Raw genomic sequence first — 16,609 nt, forward strand, 5'->3', positions numbered from 1 at the left:
GGTAGAGCAGAGCCCCACGGTGGCCTCGTTCCAGGGACCTCCGTCCCGATCCTGGTCGGGCCACAGTGATCCCTTTGATTAGATAAATGCTACAGACACTAGGTCAAATATGTGCAGGGTTTGCCACAGTGTCTAGTAAAATATCATAAAAGCATGGTCCATTTTGCTCTGTTCAGCAAAACAAACCTTTTGCTTAAATAGCCTGCTGACCAAATAAGGCTGCAAAGGCCGTTTGCTCCTAGGGCAGGAAGGATTAACCATGCTAGGAATAGAAAACGGAGAGGTAGTGTGTATGAGCAAGAGGGAGATAAGGTGTGGGGAAGTTTGGAGAGAATTAGGTGGCTCAAGGGGCCGGGAATTGTCAATGGGACATGGAGCCTTCCGCCCGTGGGCTAATGTTGACTGTCATTTTCTCACTACCGGTGTTCTCTGCCTATCACTAATGCCCCCATCGCAAAACTCTTGTCTCAGCATAGAGGTCGAAGACCAGAAGGGCCAAGGACACCGTGCACTTCCTTTGCCCCTGGAGATGGTCTCACCGACATGGGGGTGAGACACCCCTGGTGGGAATGCATCGTCTGCACCCCAGGTTCGGGTTTGCTGCAGGAGACTGAGAAGTCCCTAAGGCATCTCTGTCCCTGCATGACGGCCCTATCTGGTGGCTTTCTGGGACAGCTCCCAAGTGTAGTCATGGCCTATAATAGCTAACAGCTACAACTTTTTAGGGTGTAGATGTTCATGCCAGCAGCCTGTATCAATGGACAGGAGCACAGCTGGAAGAATGCCCAGGGCTGGCATGTCACAGCAGCTGTAGGGAGGAAAGGACACTTTGGAGCAGCTTCTGCTATGTAGCATGGACACAGAGGGACCCCATGCTCTATCCTAAAGGAGAGCCCTGGTAAAGGAAAGGTTGTTCCCAGACCAGGTGCTCAGGGGAACTTCAGCTTGTCAGACCCTTTCCTCTCTCCTCCTTTCCCAGTTTTCCATGTCATCTACCCACCATTTCAGGCTCCTGCAGATGGCTGTAAAGGAAACTGTTACAGTTCCAGGAAATGAAGTATTTCTGCACTGAGTGATCATTTGATTTTTATCTGTTGAGCAGTAAGTCTTTCTGTCTCTTTCCACACTAGTACATCATGACACTAATTCTGCCCCATCAATAGATCTTTCTGACTGGCAGATTCATCCAAAGCAAAAGGGGATTCCCAGAAAATAAGATCTATACCTCTTAGTAAATAAGTAACAGGAATAGAGTATTTAACAAAGCACTTATGGTAAGGATACCGTCAGCTACCGTGCTTGCTAGCTCTTCATGTCAAGTGGGTGAGCAAGGCTTCTTTCACAGAGATCTGCCTGCCTTGCTTGAATAGTATATCCCAGGATCACAGGGTAATTCAGGCTGGAAGTCCAACCTCCTGCTCACAGCAGGGTCAGCTATGCAAATAGACCAGGATGCTGAAGGCTTTATTCAGGCTTGTCTTGAAAACCTCCAAGGCTGGAGACTGCTCAACCTCTCTAAGCCACCTTGGCTGTCCTCATGGTGGTTAATTTTCTCCTTATATCCTGTCTGAACCTCTCTTGTTTCAGTTTGCACCCATTGCCTCTCATCCTCCCGCCATGCACTGCTGGAAGGAGCCTGGCTCCATCTTCCCGACACCCTCCTTGCAGGTCCCAGCTGGCTGTGACAAAGCCCCCCCGAGCTGTCACTTCTCCAGGCTGAACAAGCCCAGCTCCCTCAGCCCCCTGGGCATCTCGGTGACCCTCCGATGACTTGCTCCACTTTAACGATGTCTTTCCTATACTGGGGGGAAGCAGGGGGCAAAACTGGATGCAGTAGCTGGATGGAGTCTAACAAGTGCCAAGTAGAGTGGGAAAATCACCGCCCCCAGCTTACAGGCTGTGCCGCTGCGCAGGAGGAGCAGGGCTCTGCCCACAGAGCCCAGGACGCTGTTGCCTTTGCGGCCGCTGGCGTGCACTCAGCTGTGTCCACCGGGACCCCCGGGGCCTTTTCTGCAGGGGGGCTCTTCCTCCCTGGGGCAGGGTTTGCGTTGGCTCTTGGTGACTCTCATGGTCCCCGTTGGCCCATTCCTCCAGCCAGCCTCGGTCCCGTGGGGTGGCAGCGCTGCCCTCACACACATCGCAACGGACCCCACCGGCTGTCACCCGCAGACTTCCTGAGCACAGGCGCTGGCCAGGCTGCAGCCAGGCACCTCTGACCCTCCTGGCCTTTGGTTTCCCTGTAGAGCCCTGTGCTCTCAAGAAATGCCCAGCAGAAACAGGAGCCGGGAGGACTGAGCTCTTCTTACAGAGTTAGCGATACCATTGGTACCACGCACAGCCGTGGCTGCTGCCAGGGGACGTAAAGATCGCTTGTAACGTATCGCTCAGCAGCTCCAAGCCCCACTGCACAGCCGAAGTGGCTTTGCCTTGGCATGCGAGTAAAGCAGAGGTGAGCTCTGGGTCTGAAACCTCTCTGGCCTTGGAACGTCCTGAACAAGATCTCGGCTTCCCGGCCCGGCTTCCCCGTGTGCCTGCTCTGGGACGGCACTGGCAAACCCTTCTCTCTCCTCACCGTCTCACCAGGGTTGGGGAAACTTGAGGCTGAGTTACAAGACAAAGAACAAAAGTCCCAGGGGAACCTCGCCAGCATAGTCATCTCCACACATGCAAAGGTCCCTTCTGCTTTTTTTTTTCCCCTTTGAAATTTCAAACTCCAGTTTGTGGACAAAGTCCTGCCTATCTGAGAATATAGATCTCCGACCACTGACCAAACTCCATTCCAAGCACATCTCGAGGTCTGCTTTTCCCCTTGCCCACGGATCCCTCCACTCAGTCCCCGGATCTGCTGGGATCACACCGAAACTTTTGCACCAGAACAGAGCTCTCATGCTTGCGCAAAATGGATTTGCACACTTCAATTTAGCAGCTTCCTTTCTAAACGTGGAATGGAGAAGGATCGTCCGTAATAATCAGGTAGGATCCTTATCGCCTGTAATTCATCTAGGCAGCCATTACAGAGGGAAAATGAGAAGAAACAAGGGCTTCCATTGTGCTTATACTAGCAATTTTAGGTCACCATTTAAATTAGAGAAGGGGGGGAAAAAAGGCAGCTTCAGAGAGGATGGAAAACAAGAGGGAACATTAGCTCTTGGAAGCAGAGTCACTCTAAATAGTTAACTGATAACTCCAGTTTGTCTCTTCCCTCTCATCTTTTCTGATTCTCCTGATTAAGCTGAACTTATTCTCATGCTAATCATTTCTTGACCTGTTTATTCTGCATTAAAAAATTAACAGAGAGCAGTTTACTGCATGACTTGTTCACACAGAAATGCTGCAGATTAGCAGGCAAGCTTTAAGCCTCTGTGCAGGACTTTTGGATCTAGCACCCAGTCTGCACAGCTGGAGGATGAGGTTTTTTTTCCTGTTTTTAAAGAACAGCTTTTTCTAAAGTCAATATAAATCCCCCTCCCTTCATGCCTTGAGTATATTTGCTCTGTGGCTGTTTCCAAATGGGAAAGATAAAGCCAAGGGCTTGTGTTTTGTCAGACTTTTTGTAAACAGGGCTGCATATTTAGGCCACACTGTCAAACCCCTTTGCCTTTTGCCTCGATGTGTGCCGTGAACAATTACAGAGCCGAATCGTCAGTGTGTTAATGAGCAGCTCCAAGGAATTTGGCGAGGGCTGTGGAGGGATGCAGGTCAGCACAGCCTGAGAGCCCAGCTGAGACGAGTTCCTGCTCAAAGCCGAGGATCTGCGTCTTGGCTGCTGGCAATCAGATGACTGATGCCCGGAGGGGTGTCCGCTCCTGTGTCCGTTCCCAGAGCGTCCCTGGCACTAAGAAAGTCTCCGAGGACATGGACGATTCAGCAGAAGTGGTTAAGAGTCTGTTTGCCCCTTGCCAGCCACACACAACACATCCCTGCCCCAGCAAAACATGCACGTGGGCGCCTGGGGAGGCATTTCTCGTTGGGGAGTGGATCGGAAAGATCCAGCCCAGAGCCAGGAGGTGACAACAGCAGCGTGTCAGAGCGTGAACAGTGCCCTGGGGAAGGTGTGGTCATTTTAGCTTGCTGTTCAATGGCAAATGTCTCTCTTGGTGATTTATTTTCCCCAGTGCTGAAGTTCCCGTGGGTCTGGTTGGAATAGATGCTGCTTGGAGACTGCTGAGTCTGTGAGGTGCTGCGTGCGTTGGCTGGGACGCCGTATAGGATGGTGTGATGGCTAAGCCAGAAGGGCTGGTGGTGCCTGAGCAGACACCGGACACGTTGCCGCTGGAGAGCTCCCTGACGTGCGCCAGGATTCAGGGCTCCCCACGGCACAGGGAGCTGGGGGTGACGGCAGCTGAACACCAACCTCAGGCTGTTTCTCACCTGTGCTGAAGTTCTCAAAAAGTGGCCAAACTGACCGAATCAGTCCAGGTCCCCCAGTCCATAAAATCCCTCTATTGAGGATCAAGGCGATTTTTGGACATGTGGAATAGACACACTTCAAAGGAGGTAGAAGATTCTTCTTGAAATCGTCTCCAAAAACAACACATGCGTTTCAGCTGAAGCTGGAAAGGCTGTTGGAGCTGGATGTAATCCATGGAGCCTAATAAAGAGCTGCTATGCAAAAGGGCTAGGGAAAGAACTGCAAACACGGGGACACACAGACCATTTCAGCATATACTGCTTCAGCGATAACACTGTGCTCGCCTTTCATCCCCGGATCAGAAAGGGGTTTATTATGCTGACGAACAAAGGCTCTAAACACTTGAGGAAGTAATTATTATTACTCTTGGGAGCTGCTGTTTTGCAAGGACAGTAGAAGCAAAGAAAGTCTGAGCTGTTCCCAGAATGGCAGCTGCACTCAGAAATGCCAGTGCCTTTGCCTGTCTGCTCTGTATTTGCAGTCACTCTGACTACACTGCAGCCTCCCAAACAGTATGTGCGTTCTCATACCCACAAGTGTGCACTTGTAACTGAAAATCTGGCTGATGTGTTTTTACACAAAAATCATGTGATGAGCCCAAAAGCAAACCAGGAAGAGGAGCCATTAGCTCCATCTTGTTCCATTGCACCACATTGGGCAACTTGGCCCAAGTCACAGCTTCCTCCAAGTTACAGATTCCACTCGCTCCCCCCAAATCCATATAACTAGTAAGCATTTCCTTAAATCCAAAACCCAGCTGAACAGAAACCCAAATGCTTTCCAGCAAAACATTCTCCTGCCTATTTGAGAGAAATTCAAGAAAAGCTCTGGAGCGGCTTTGCCATGTGATTTTCCAAATTCACTGTCTGCACTGGCAGATTGAATCCAGCAATTTAAACCCCAAGCTGCAGGAAAGCAGAAGTCCCAGGGAAGCAGATGCACTAGTGAGAAAGTTTGCTGCCATATTTTCCACTCAGCAAAGAGCAATGAGTACTTATGGCCCTCCTTGCCTAGCCAACTCACACATTTCATATGGCAGGGATCTCGGCAGCCCGTCTGGATCTATAGAGAACTTGTTTAGCAGATAAATACAATCCCTTTGGAACTTAAGTAATCCTACAATTTCCCAGGAAAAAGATCCCTACTCAGTTCACAGTGTGGCAGACAAATGAATGTCTCTGCTTACCCCTGCTAGGTGTTTGCAGTGCGTTTAGGTTTCATTTACTTTATGCCTGATGTTCATTGCACACACATGAAGCAGTGCCTGAATCGTTCCAGGTGGTGGGGCAATAGGCAGAGGAGAACAGCCAAAATCAACAAAGATTACAAAGCAAGTTTTACTTTTTTGTATGTATTTTATCTTTCTGCAAAGGTGGATTTCATCAGCATGCCATGCCTGCTGGAAGTGACCCCGAGTCGCGCCTGGCGCTCTTGGGATCAGCCCTCGCTAACTCTGGGGGAGGGCTGATGAAGTTAAGGCAAGAGACTGTGCAAAACTGCTGCGGGTGCGAAGGGAGAGCTGGAGCAGCATGAGGGCAGCAGAGGGACAGGCTGCTTTAGGGCTCCTCAAGGAGCATCTTGCTAGAGCAGATGGACCCGTTTGGGAAGAGGGACGGCACGGGGCCCCTTTAGCCTGTCCGAATAGCCTGTCTTGTTCCTAATGTCCCAGATCTGAGCAAAGCAACTGTCAGTGGTGAAAGCAGAAAGCAAAAGTCACCAAGAGCTCTCATCTCAGCAGCTTCATGCTAAGCGCTGACATCTGCAGCCAACGCCCGTCACAGCACTCACCTATGTGACACTCCCGTCCCATTTACTGCCACAGAAATAAAAAGTGGGGAGGCAGCAAGGTATCGAGCTGCTTGGGCTTGCTGCATGCTCAATCCTGCTGTGTGGGGCCGGCGAAGGATTGGGGTCACACGCCTCCGCAATCCCATGAGCCACATGGGCCAGGACACTGTAGCTGCCAGATAACAAACAGCACTGCAAACCACCAATTCCCTTTTGAGCATTTCTCCTAAGTTTCCAAGACAGAATAACATTATTATTTACCCCTTAATGTTCCCGCAGGGCCCAGTGCCATTGGCCTCTTCTATCATAAAGAAATTAAAATATATTATGACCATAAACTACATCATTTGAGGAAATGAACCATTTCTAGTAAATGTATCATGGCATGCCAAAGCCATGAACTTTTCTAAATCAATTGTCAGCTGATAAAGAAGGCAGCTATTACCTAGGAGCAGCTCCCAGCACATGGCTCCCCAAAGCCACTTCCAGCTCCACGTGCCAGCACAGAGGGCTCATCCCGAGGTGGCCAGAGGCTCAGAGAAGCCCTGAAGGCCCAGAATAGACCTTTTTCTCTGCCCCGGAGTCAAGCGGAGACCATCAGAAACAGTTCATGGAAGACCTTTGCGAGGTATAGCAGTCCCACCGCTACCATGAGGTTTCAAGTGGTTGTTGGCGCAGAGGGCCAACGGGGCTGAGTCTAAAGCAGATGTCGGGGAAGACCTGTGCTGGAGGGGAGATGGTAGACGGACACCAAAGAAACCTTTCTAATAGTTCTGTGAAACCAATAATGTTTGGGTCACACATGCTTTTCTCTCAGTTTTTTTTTAGCTTGAGTTTTGAGGGCCATGTAAGACCACTGCAGACCTCTTGGGCTGCAGAGCAGGCAGGGAGCAGCGCAGGACCGAAGCTACCTGGTGAGTTAACAGGGCCTGACCCTGTGTCTGGCCACCCTGTGGCACCTCTGCTGAGGCCGCACGTGTGGGGGACATCAGCGCCAAGCAAAGTCACCAGACACCAGCAGCTGGACTGAGAACGACCGATTCACTTCCCCAGAGGCTCGGGCAGTTTCCAGGGGACATCCATGCGGTGCCAGCGCAGGGCCACCATCTCTTCCCCACCAAAGGAGTCACGCCACCCTCTCCCCGTGCTCACGTATGTGTCTCAAGAGCCCCAGAGCTGAGTTCAGGGAGATCAGTCAGTGCCACCCACGTATCAAGCATGTTTGCTCAGCAGCCGTGGGGCAAAACCAAAACCAAAGACTCCAGGGTCTCTTTCAAGTGCCCTTGGAGGCTATCAGCAGTTCATATGTGGGAACTGAGCACATTTCCATGGACAGTAAAAGAGAGAGATGCTGAATTTGGACAGTGGTGCTGATTTGGCCTGAGGCAGTGGGAATCTCTCAGGAGCAGAGAGGCCTTGATGCCCATCCTAAGGGATGGACATGAATGGTTCCTGGTGGCTTCCTCAGAGCCACCAAGGCTGGTGTCACCTGCAAACAGCTGGGAAAACAGGAGGAGGAGGTGGGAGAGAAGGGAAACATCAGCCTCAGGTTTCCTCTCCTGGAGGAGATGTTGTGACACCTGACTACGCATCCAAGAAAGAGACACTAGCCTGAACAGCTGCCTGACCATGGAGAGCCTCTTACTGGCCCGCTACCCGAGGAGCAATCCCAAGCCCTTGCCAAAAGCTCTCGCCAAGCTCCCCTTCCCTCTCCGGGGGCTTTGGAGCAGCCCTGCCGGGGCACCCACCGCGGGAGCCCGCAGGGTTACCGACGCCCTATCGTCCACGCGAGCTCTGCAGCGCTGCCTGCGCACCGGCTCTTTCCCCGCCGGCTGAGTGACAGCAGCGGGAGCGCGCGGTACCTGGCGTTTCCTGGAGCAGGTCATAGCGGCTGCCATTCATCTTCCAGGGGCGCTCGGCTCCGCGGGCAGAGCTAGAGGAGTGGGGCCCTCGGACGGGCACCGCCACGCAGCGAGCCCCCGGCGGGCCGCGAGCCGCGAGCCATGCCCCCGGCGAGCGCCGAGGAGCTGCCTGGAGTGCGGCTGCAGGGATCAGCTAATCCCTTAATGCTGGTCACAATGAGATTTGATTGGGAGCAGGAGTTTGTGCCGCAGAGCTACAGGTTTTAAAGGGTCTGGCCATGGCCCGGATGGGAATTATAAGGTGGCTCCGGGTCTGCGCGCTGGGGTCGGTGGCTGTGCTTTCTGGGCCCCCTTTCCAAAGTGCCCTCGCCCCGGGCTTTGGCCTGCCGTCGCGCTGCTGCCGTGCAAGGAGGTGCAGAGTTGCACCCGCATCTCTGGAATGTGCCTGTGCATTTCATGGCAGCACCGGGTCCAACCCCCTCTCTTGGGAAGAGCTGGCAGCTTTCATTTTAAAATGTTTCTATATAAATACCCATAACACAATATCCTTGAGAAACAACCTTTGTCTCACCTTCCTGCATTGTGCAGGGAATCAGGAGTTGTGCAGTTGCCATTGCAAAGCCCTGAGAAGGGAGACGTGAAGATGAAGAACGCAGAACTGCGCAAGTGTTCGAAACAGTCTCTGTGCAGCCTATAGCATTATGTCTTTCAGGTCCCTAGATAACAGCGCAAAATGATTTTCACAGCCCTGGAGTCATCAAGGAGCTCCCCTGAGGGCCTCCGTGGTGGCTTGGAGCAGGGTGCTGGCCAGGCATCACCCACCAGCTCTCGAGAGCCTGGACCCTCCTCTCCTCTCCTCCCACCAAGGCACTGCGGCAGCCCGTGAGGCCCGCGGGACCCAGTGCGCTGCGCAGGGAGGCTTTGCCGACCGCTTGGCCCCATGCTCCTCCTTCCTGGGCATTTTGGGTGCCAGGGACCGGCTCTGCAGCTCAGGGCTCTGCTGTGTGTCCCAGACTCAGCCCAAAGACGGAAGATGTACGAATTATGACCTGGGAAACCATCCAGGCTGACATTTCTTAGTAGGTTGTGCACATTGGTTCTCCCACCTCCTCTCCTTCCTCAAGTTGATGGGGAACGCAGGAGCCTCCGGTCCTGCGGAGCCTGAACTCTCAGCCACAGCGGTCCCCGGCTGTTCCTTACACCCTGGCCGGGGCCAAGTCGACCCATTAGGAAGAAGTGCCAGACTACAACAGGATCTTCTCTGCCACGGCAAAGCTGAAGTTTCTATTTCTTTGTGGAGCTACTGCTGCTCTGACACTGGTGTTGACTTATTTGGCCCCGGTCCAGGTGGGGAGAGCAGCAATTGCTGAGCTCTGAGATTTTTCTCCTGTGCAAGGAGTGTGCGCTGGCATGTGTGACCCTGCTCGGCCTGGGGGAGTACAATTAGGTGAGAGATTAGAGCGGCACTTCACCGAGTTTTCCCATGTTCAGAGCAATGAATTTAATGCTGAAACGGCGAGGAGCTGGGCACCTTTGCAACACAGCCATGTGCTGCATGCTAACTGCACCGAGCAGGCAGGGAGCGAGCGTGGCCGTGCTCAGCCTCTGTGCCTGAAGGAACCGGCCCTCGGGCCGCATCCCATCAGGAGCACAAACGTGTTTCTTCCTGCATTTTCCTTCCTTCTCAGGAGACTTTCCTCCCACGGAGGCTGCCTGGCCTTTCACTGCCACTAGCAGAAGAGCTGCTTTCTGCTCATCCCAAGTCTCAGGCCCTGAGTGCGATCAATATGGCATGAGTCTGACAGAGCGATGGCCCAGACTGTTCCCCTCCTCAAGCCTCCGCTCGCCCCCGGGTTCATTTTGAACCCACACAGCTTCCAGCAGCTTTCAGCCAGCTCCCGATGAGCTGGGGACCAGGGACAACATTTGGTCCAAACAGAACCATCTGTTTTGAGATGAAAGCAAGTTTCAGTCCGGCTTTAAGGTTTTAAATGCACTGGATGAGAGACGGGGCCAGCAGACAGCAAGGGGTCTCACACCCCAGGAGGTCCATGTCCCCACTGTAGAGGGGTCCCACCGCGCGCTGACCCTCCGAGCCCCTGCGAGCCTGGGCGCTGGCGGCGGGCGCCGGGGCGGCGCGTGTCCCAGCGGGGCGAGGAGCAGCATCGCGGTCCGCCTTGGAGGGAAGGGCCGGGGCTGAACTGCGCGAACCTTGTGACACCTCCCTTCACCTTTCTGTTTCCGCGCTGATGCTTTAACGTCTGCAGTAGGGAAACACACCTAGATCAACAGAGGTTTCTCCCAGACGGCGGCAGTCCCTGGGCGCACACCCATGGGCGCTCCTGCCTGCGGGCAGCACTGAGCTGCGCGCCGGGCATCTGTCAGGGTGCCCGAGGGGTGGCAAGGCTGCCACCGCCATCCCCCTGCAGTTATTCCTTGAATTCGGTAGTTTCTAGGCAGAGAGCGGGCAGGGATGTGGATCCGAAGTCCTGCTGTTTGCCCCTCTCCCCCCAGATGCTGCCTCCTTATTCCACTTCTTCGCGCGGGCTGGTGTCCCCCGGGGGCCGGCACCCCCGGTGCCTCTCCGCTCCTCCCTGCAGGGCTGCAGGCGGCTGAGGCTGCTCCCCCCCGGGGGAGGACGCCCCCCTGCCCACAGACCACGCAGGCTGCCGCCGGAGGGGCCACGCCGCTTCCCGGGGCCCTGCAGATGGACCTGCCCTCGCAGCATCAGCCAGGGCAGATTTCCGCCCAGCTCCTGGCCTCAACCTCCCGCCTGGCCGGCACCTCTCCCGGCGGCTGGGCGACGCTGACGCCAGCGATCGGCTCCCGGGCCGGGCGGCCGCTTCCCGTCAGGGCGCTGGGATGGACGTCGGCGCCCCGAGGGACGGGACGGGCAGGACGCCGGACTCGCGCAGCCGGCTGGAGCCCGGGGCCGTTGGGCGGCCCGTGTTGGCGGCCGGCGGAGAGGAGCAGCAGCAGCTTCTCACCGGCCCTGGGCCACGCGGAGCCGGGGCTCTGGGGACGCGTGGTGAGGTTACGAGCCTCCCCTCCGAGAAAGGCGCAGAGACATAACCGGACTCTGCAGGCTCCATTTAAGGCGCTGGGTCGTAAACCTAGCGCAGTGGCTGTCGTTTATGTGTCAGCAAACATGTCGAGTGGGCTCGACTGTTGATTCTGACCGTATAAAAGAGTGTCGTGCCACTCGTGCAGGTTTGCGCAGGTTTTACAGCTCTTGTTCTGAGAAGTGCTCACCTATTTGGTTTTGCTCCTTCCTTCAGGTCTGTCTGTTGACATTGGCGCTCTTAAACAGAGCGCTGGCCCTGCCAGGAAGCTGAGTGTACAGCTCTGCCCGCGTTTCCCACCTTCCCGGCGGTTATCGGCTGTGAAATCTCGCTCACGCCCATGGCTGGGAGCAGGAGGGTTCCTGCGCGAGGCAGGTGAAAGGTGCCTGTCGGCTCCCCGCTGCGGGGGTTTGGGTGCCCCGGGTGCGGTGGCGGGAGTGGAGCGAGCCACGCTGAAGGACGAGTTTGGGGTTGCATGGGCAGAGCCCTGGGGAAGGTGCTTGGGGGGTCGCTGGCCTGGCCAGTCTGGGGAGGGATGAGCAAGGCGAGGGGAGACCTGGCAGAGCATCTGTAGGGCTGCGGTGAAAATCAGCGCGTGCAAACAGCCGGGGGCAATGGAGGTACGAGGAGGAACAAGCTCTGCAGAGTTGGCAGTGAAGGAGACGATGCGGGTGTGGTGACCCAAGGCACGAGGCCGGCAGTATCACCTGGCTCCTGGCTCTCTTCCTTCGCGTGCAGAGAGCCGGCCGGGGCTGCTCGCAGAGCTGAGCTCGGGCCGCTCGCGTAGTTTGCTGTGTTGCAGGCGTTGGACTTGCTGGCAGGTCCAGGTCGGTGGTTTGGAGGCGGCTCGTGCCCCTTGGCATGAAGGCGAGCCCCCAGAGAGCCGGCAGCAGTTACTGTGCAGCGCTGCCGCAGCCGCTGCCGGTCCCGCAGGCAGACCCCGGCCCCTCGCTGTGCAGCTCTGCAAAGGCACTGGTGACACGCGGGACATTTGGGGCCTGTTTGCTTGTGCCCCAGCTGGGGAGAGGGGGGATCACAGTGTTTGAACTGCAGCTGCCCCGGCCTGAGAGGCACCGCGTTATCAGGGGCTGTAAAGCACGGATCCTTCCTGCACCGTTTGCATACGTATCAGCGGATTAGCCCCAAGCAGGCTTTATTTGCAAGGCCTGCAGGAAAACCCAACACTGGCAAGGGAGGGGAGAAGGCCACCTCTAATCATCTTCCCGTGGTGGAGATGCCACCATGGGCTGAGTCTGCTGAGACATGGGGTTGCTGAGGGGGCTTGAGCCCAGGCTGAGCCATCCCCACCAGGCTCCCCTGGCAGCTGGGCTCCCGGCACCCACGGACGCAGCCAGGGTCCCTCTAGTGGCTACGGCATTTTTGGATAACAAGTCGAGTCCAGCCGTGGGACCTATGGCTTTTTGGAGCCAGCGTTGGTTCCCCACAGGTGACTCAGCTGCTGGCATCTTTCCATCGCTGGTAGCTCTGAACGAAGCTGCTTCTCTTTCGTGCGTTAGCCAGGCCAGGTCATTATTTTTTGAGACATATATTTCTTTCCTGAAGGGATTTGCTAGGTAATTTCTGTTGCTGATGCTTAGGCTGAAGCTTGGACACAAGCCGTTTCTGGGATTAATTCCTGCTGGGACCTGGCTTGGCGCAAAGGTCCTGGTGGTGTTTTTGCCCAGCCTAGGTGAGCAGAGCTGTCACATTTGGGTTTATGACACAGCCACTGACTTGAAACTTGCCTTCCATGAATATTCTGCAACATTTGCCATTTCCACAAACATTTCTGCCAGGAAACTTGTTTGCTTGAATATTTGGGGAAAGCAAACATTAGAGAGGGGCCTGAACACAAGCAGTCATGCACTTTTTCTCGTGGTATTTGCCCAGCCCTACCTCCGACAGCAGCCAGCCCAGACACTGCCAGACGTGCCCTCGGCACCCGAGCGCCCGCCAGGAGCCGCGGGGCATCCTTTGGCGGTCCGTCCTGCCGCGGGACTTTCCGCAGAGCCCGGGGCCGCGGGAGAGCGGAGGCAGGCAGCCGCCGAGGGCAGGGGAAAGCTCGGTGGCGGGAGCGGGATGTCTGCAGCATTAACTACCTCGTCCTCTGCTGCTGGCCCTGGCACTGCAAATATCGCCGCGGTTAAGCATTACAGAAAAGGGCAGCTAGTAGCATAACCAAGCACGTTCCCAGCCTCGGGTGAATCTGGAGAACAGGCCTCCACTTGCCTTGCAGAGCTCAGAACAGGTCTCACGGGCTCCTCGAACCTCCGCCGGCCTTGTGCCGGCCTGCTCACAGAGCCCAGTTTCCCTGCCACAGAGTAACAACGTTCTCACTCCCTCTTATAAAAAGACCAGCCTGTTTTAAAGCAGAGCTGAAGCCATGTGCTACCTGCTGCGATAAACCATGGGGGTGAGGCGCTGGCTGCGGCGCAGGGAGGGAAGGAGGGGGACTGAGAGCCACCTTCCCGCAGGGTGCAATGCTGCCCCGAGGCAAAAAAGCTCAGTTTGGGTCATACCCAGCGGACATATTTGAGAAGTTTCCAGCAATATGAAAAGAAATACAAATTTTGCCTTGAATTGTCCTGAAACATTAGTCAATGTAGCAAGTGTGGTCCATGTACTGACTATGTTACTGAATTTTCACATTTATTGAAATCTTTTCTTTAACCTATTCAAATTTAGATACATTTTGAAATGAAAAAAATAGTTGTCTTACAGCACAAAGTTAAAGTCTTTCAGCATTCTGCCTCCTTTATATTCGCCAGCTGCAACTGTTCACCAAATCGGACCAAGATGCCTCAGCAGCTCTGAGGCCTGGCGTTCCCGAGTTAAGCAGCAAAGCCGTGCTCCCGAGCTCCCTCCGCCGCCGCCGTCACACCAGGCAAACACGCAGGGATGCTGCTGGCTGCACTGGGATTAAGGGGAATTGCCCTGGCTGTGCCGGAGTCTCCAGGAGGATAAAAGTGGAGACAGGGGATGTCTCCTCCGCGCCGGCCCTGAGGGAAGGTGGCTGCTGGCCGGGTCCTGACCTCTGCCTTGGCCCTGCTCCGCCTGTGTCTCCGTCCTTACCCTCTCACACACCTATCTCCAGCCTCCCCCTCCGGCTTTTTAGCGTTCCCGGAGCCGGCTGGCTGACACCCCCCCCAGGGAGCAGTTTCCATGTTATGGCCTGTCTTATCAGGGCGCCGAAGGTGGGTTCCCATCTCCCTGCTGGCAGGGAATCAGAGGGTCCCGGGAAGGACCACGGGAAGCTGGAGAAACCGTCGCAGCCTCCCTGCCGGGCATCCTCCGAGATGCGCTTTTGTGGGAGGGTGCGAGGCAGCCCGGGGCAGGGCGGATGGGGAGGCTGCGTTTTCCCAGGCTTGCTCTAATGCCGCGGGGGGGGGACGCCCTGCTCCGTATCCCGCTGCACCCCCCGCTCCAAAACGCCCTGGCCGTGCGATGCAGCCAGCACCGGGCGCAGGACGCCGGCACTGGGCTGGGCACGGCCGGGCTCTGCGCAGCCGGGGCCGTGCGGGGCAGCAAGACCGTGCCCCCTCCGCAGCCGCCGCCGCAGCGCTGCTCCGCTCACGGGCCCGTCTGCACACGGGGGGCCGAGGCCCGAGGCTGTGCTGCGCTCGGCTCGAAGCAGCCGTCAGCAGCAGACCCTGGGCGCCCGCAGCCCGCACGGGTGATCTGCGGGAAAGCCGAGCTTTCCCCTTGCCGCTTCTCCCCGAGCTCAGAGCAGACGGACCCTGCTGCTGCAAGGCTGCAGACAGACAGAGAGATGGAAAATACCTGAGACCAAGCTTTCCATAAAAAGAAACTCCAAAAATAAACACATGCCCCACCAGCAGGCTGAATCGCCGCCGGGTGAAGCTGGCACGGAGCCACCGGCCAGCACCGTGCGATGCAGCACCCGTGCGGCGGCGGCGTTGGCCGTGCTGCTCCGCAGTGTGCCAGCTCGGGCTGTGCCCTGCTCCCCAAACCCCCCAAACCCCCCAAACCCTGCCCGCCAGCGCCCGGGAGCAGCCGACGCGCGCCGGTCCCCGATCCCAGCCAGCCCTTCCTCCGCCAATGTTTGGATAACTCTTTCACCCGCTCCGTTTATGAGGACTCCCCTCCTTCTGCCAACAGTCTGGGTTTCCTCTCGCTTTGCTCTCGGAGGCCCTTCTTTCTGTTTTATTTTTCCCTTCCCTCCCCCTTGCAAGGCCCCGGGCTTGGCGGGCCGTGCCGGGGACAGGCTGGTGCATGGCGAGCGGCCGCGCGGAGCACGACGGCGTCGGGGCGAGCGGCCCGCGGGCGGCCAGGAGCTGCCCCGGGGCTCCCCCGCGTCCCGCGGCAGACCAGCTCTGCTCAGCCGCCCGCTCGCCCTCCGTGGGGGCTGGACTCGAGGAGAGGACCAGCTGCAGAAGTATTTGCCTGCCTTTGCTTAAAATCATCCGTGTGCTGAGGCTGGCAAACGGCTGCTCGTGTTGAAGCCAGATGCGAGTGGACATAATAACTTAATCATAAGTGATTAAATAGCTTGTTCAGCTCCCTGAATAACATCTGTCAGGCAAAGCCGGCTGCTCCCTGCAGAAATACAGCTGGCTTTGCGCCCCAGGACAAATCAGCATGCAGACGCCCCGAATTTGGGGACGTTCAGGCCCTGCTACCTTGCACTGCTGCGTTTTGCAGACTGTGCCATCACCGTCCACTAGAAACATCACTTCATCCTCCCCTTCTTGTGCAAATTGGGCACAAATCAGGCCCTGTTACCCTAGTGGATCTAGGGTGAGGAGCAGGAGCAGGAGAAAATCATTTGGCCGGAGGGGAGAAGTGCTCCTTCTCGCAGGGTTAGTCATCTGGGGCTCCAGCCCCACACATGCTCAGCATCCTCCTCGGCACAGCCCAGGCTGTGTCATGCTCCAAGGCCAGGCCCGCTGCAGCTTTCGTTTTGCTCACGAGCAAACAGCCTCGATCACACAACGTCTCCTCTCACACTCCCAAAACAGCACCAACTGGACTCAAAACACAATCTGCACCTAATACTTTGGTCCGGACAAAAAACTAAGCATTTTATTTTAGCACCTAGCTTCACGTGAGAGCTGCCATCCTGCTGCTGACTCCTCTGCTCAGCGGGGCTGGGGGGTTTCCATCCGCGACAACAGCCCCAGCTCCTGCGTGCCTAGGAGGTACAAGTGAGCAGCCGGGTACAAACAGGCTAAACCTAAGCGTTCGGTAACTATCTTATTTCTCCTGCTCCGCTGCAGCACTCCGCTCCTTGCTGGGCCCCGCACGGCCCAGCGACGCTGGGGTGACGGGAGCACAGGCTGCATCCGTCGCCATCGGACCTGCGGAAAGGAGCAGGGCCCACGGACACATCCCATGTCCGGACGCGGCCTCGCTGCGGGGCCGTGCAAGGCAGCATTTGGAGCCCTGAAGCAAAGCGATCTGGAGAGGAGCCCGGTAATTGCGGCTGTGGCTGGAGACGCTGGGCCTCGAGCTCATGGCGCGGAGGC

At 56.3% G+C, this 16,609-nt stretch overlaps 1 protein-coding gene and 1 long non-coding RNA gene across 4 annotated transcripts in view; one reads left to right on the forward strand and one right to left on the reverse strand.

Annotated features, from left to right (window-relative positions):
- LOC112979070 (uncharacterized) overlaps window positions 1–8,413 on the forward strand; it is a 40,250-nt gene extending 31,837 nt beyond the window's left edge. For all 3 annotated transcript variants that reach the window (XR_010391878.1, XR_010391879.1, XR_010391877.1), the window contains 2 exons: window positions 1,588–2,973; window positions 4,116–8,413. This is a non-coding gene — a long non-coding RNA (uncharacterized LOC112979070). The remainder of the gene's footprint in view (window positions 1–1,587; window positions 2,974–4,115) is intronic.
- HNF4A (hepatocyte nuclear factor 4 alpha) overlaps window positions 1–16,609 on the reverse strand; it is a 40,942-nt gene that overhangs the window by 22,887 nt on the left and 1,446 nt on the right. The gene's annotated exons all lie outside the window — the stretch shown is intronic.

Source organism: Dromaius novaehollandiae, chromosome 16 (assembly GCF_036370855.1).
Source record: "Dromaius novaehollandiae isolate bDroNov1 chromosome 16, bDroNov1.hap1, whole genome shotgun sequence".
In the NCBI taxonomy this organism is placed as follows: Eukaryota; Metazoa; Chordata; class Aves; order Casuariiformes; family Dromaiidae; genus Dromaius; species Dromaius novaehollandiae.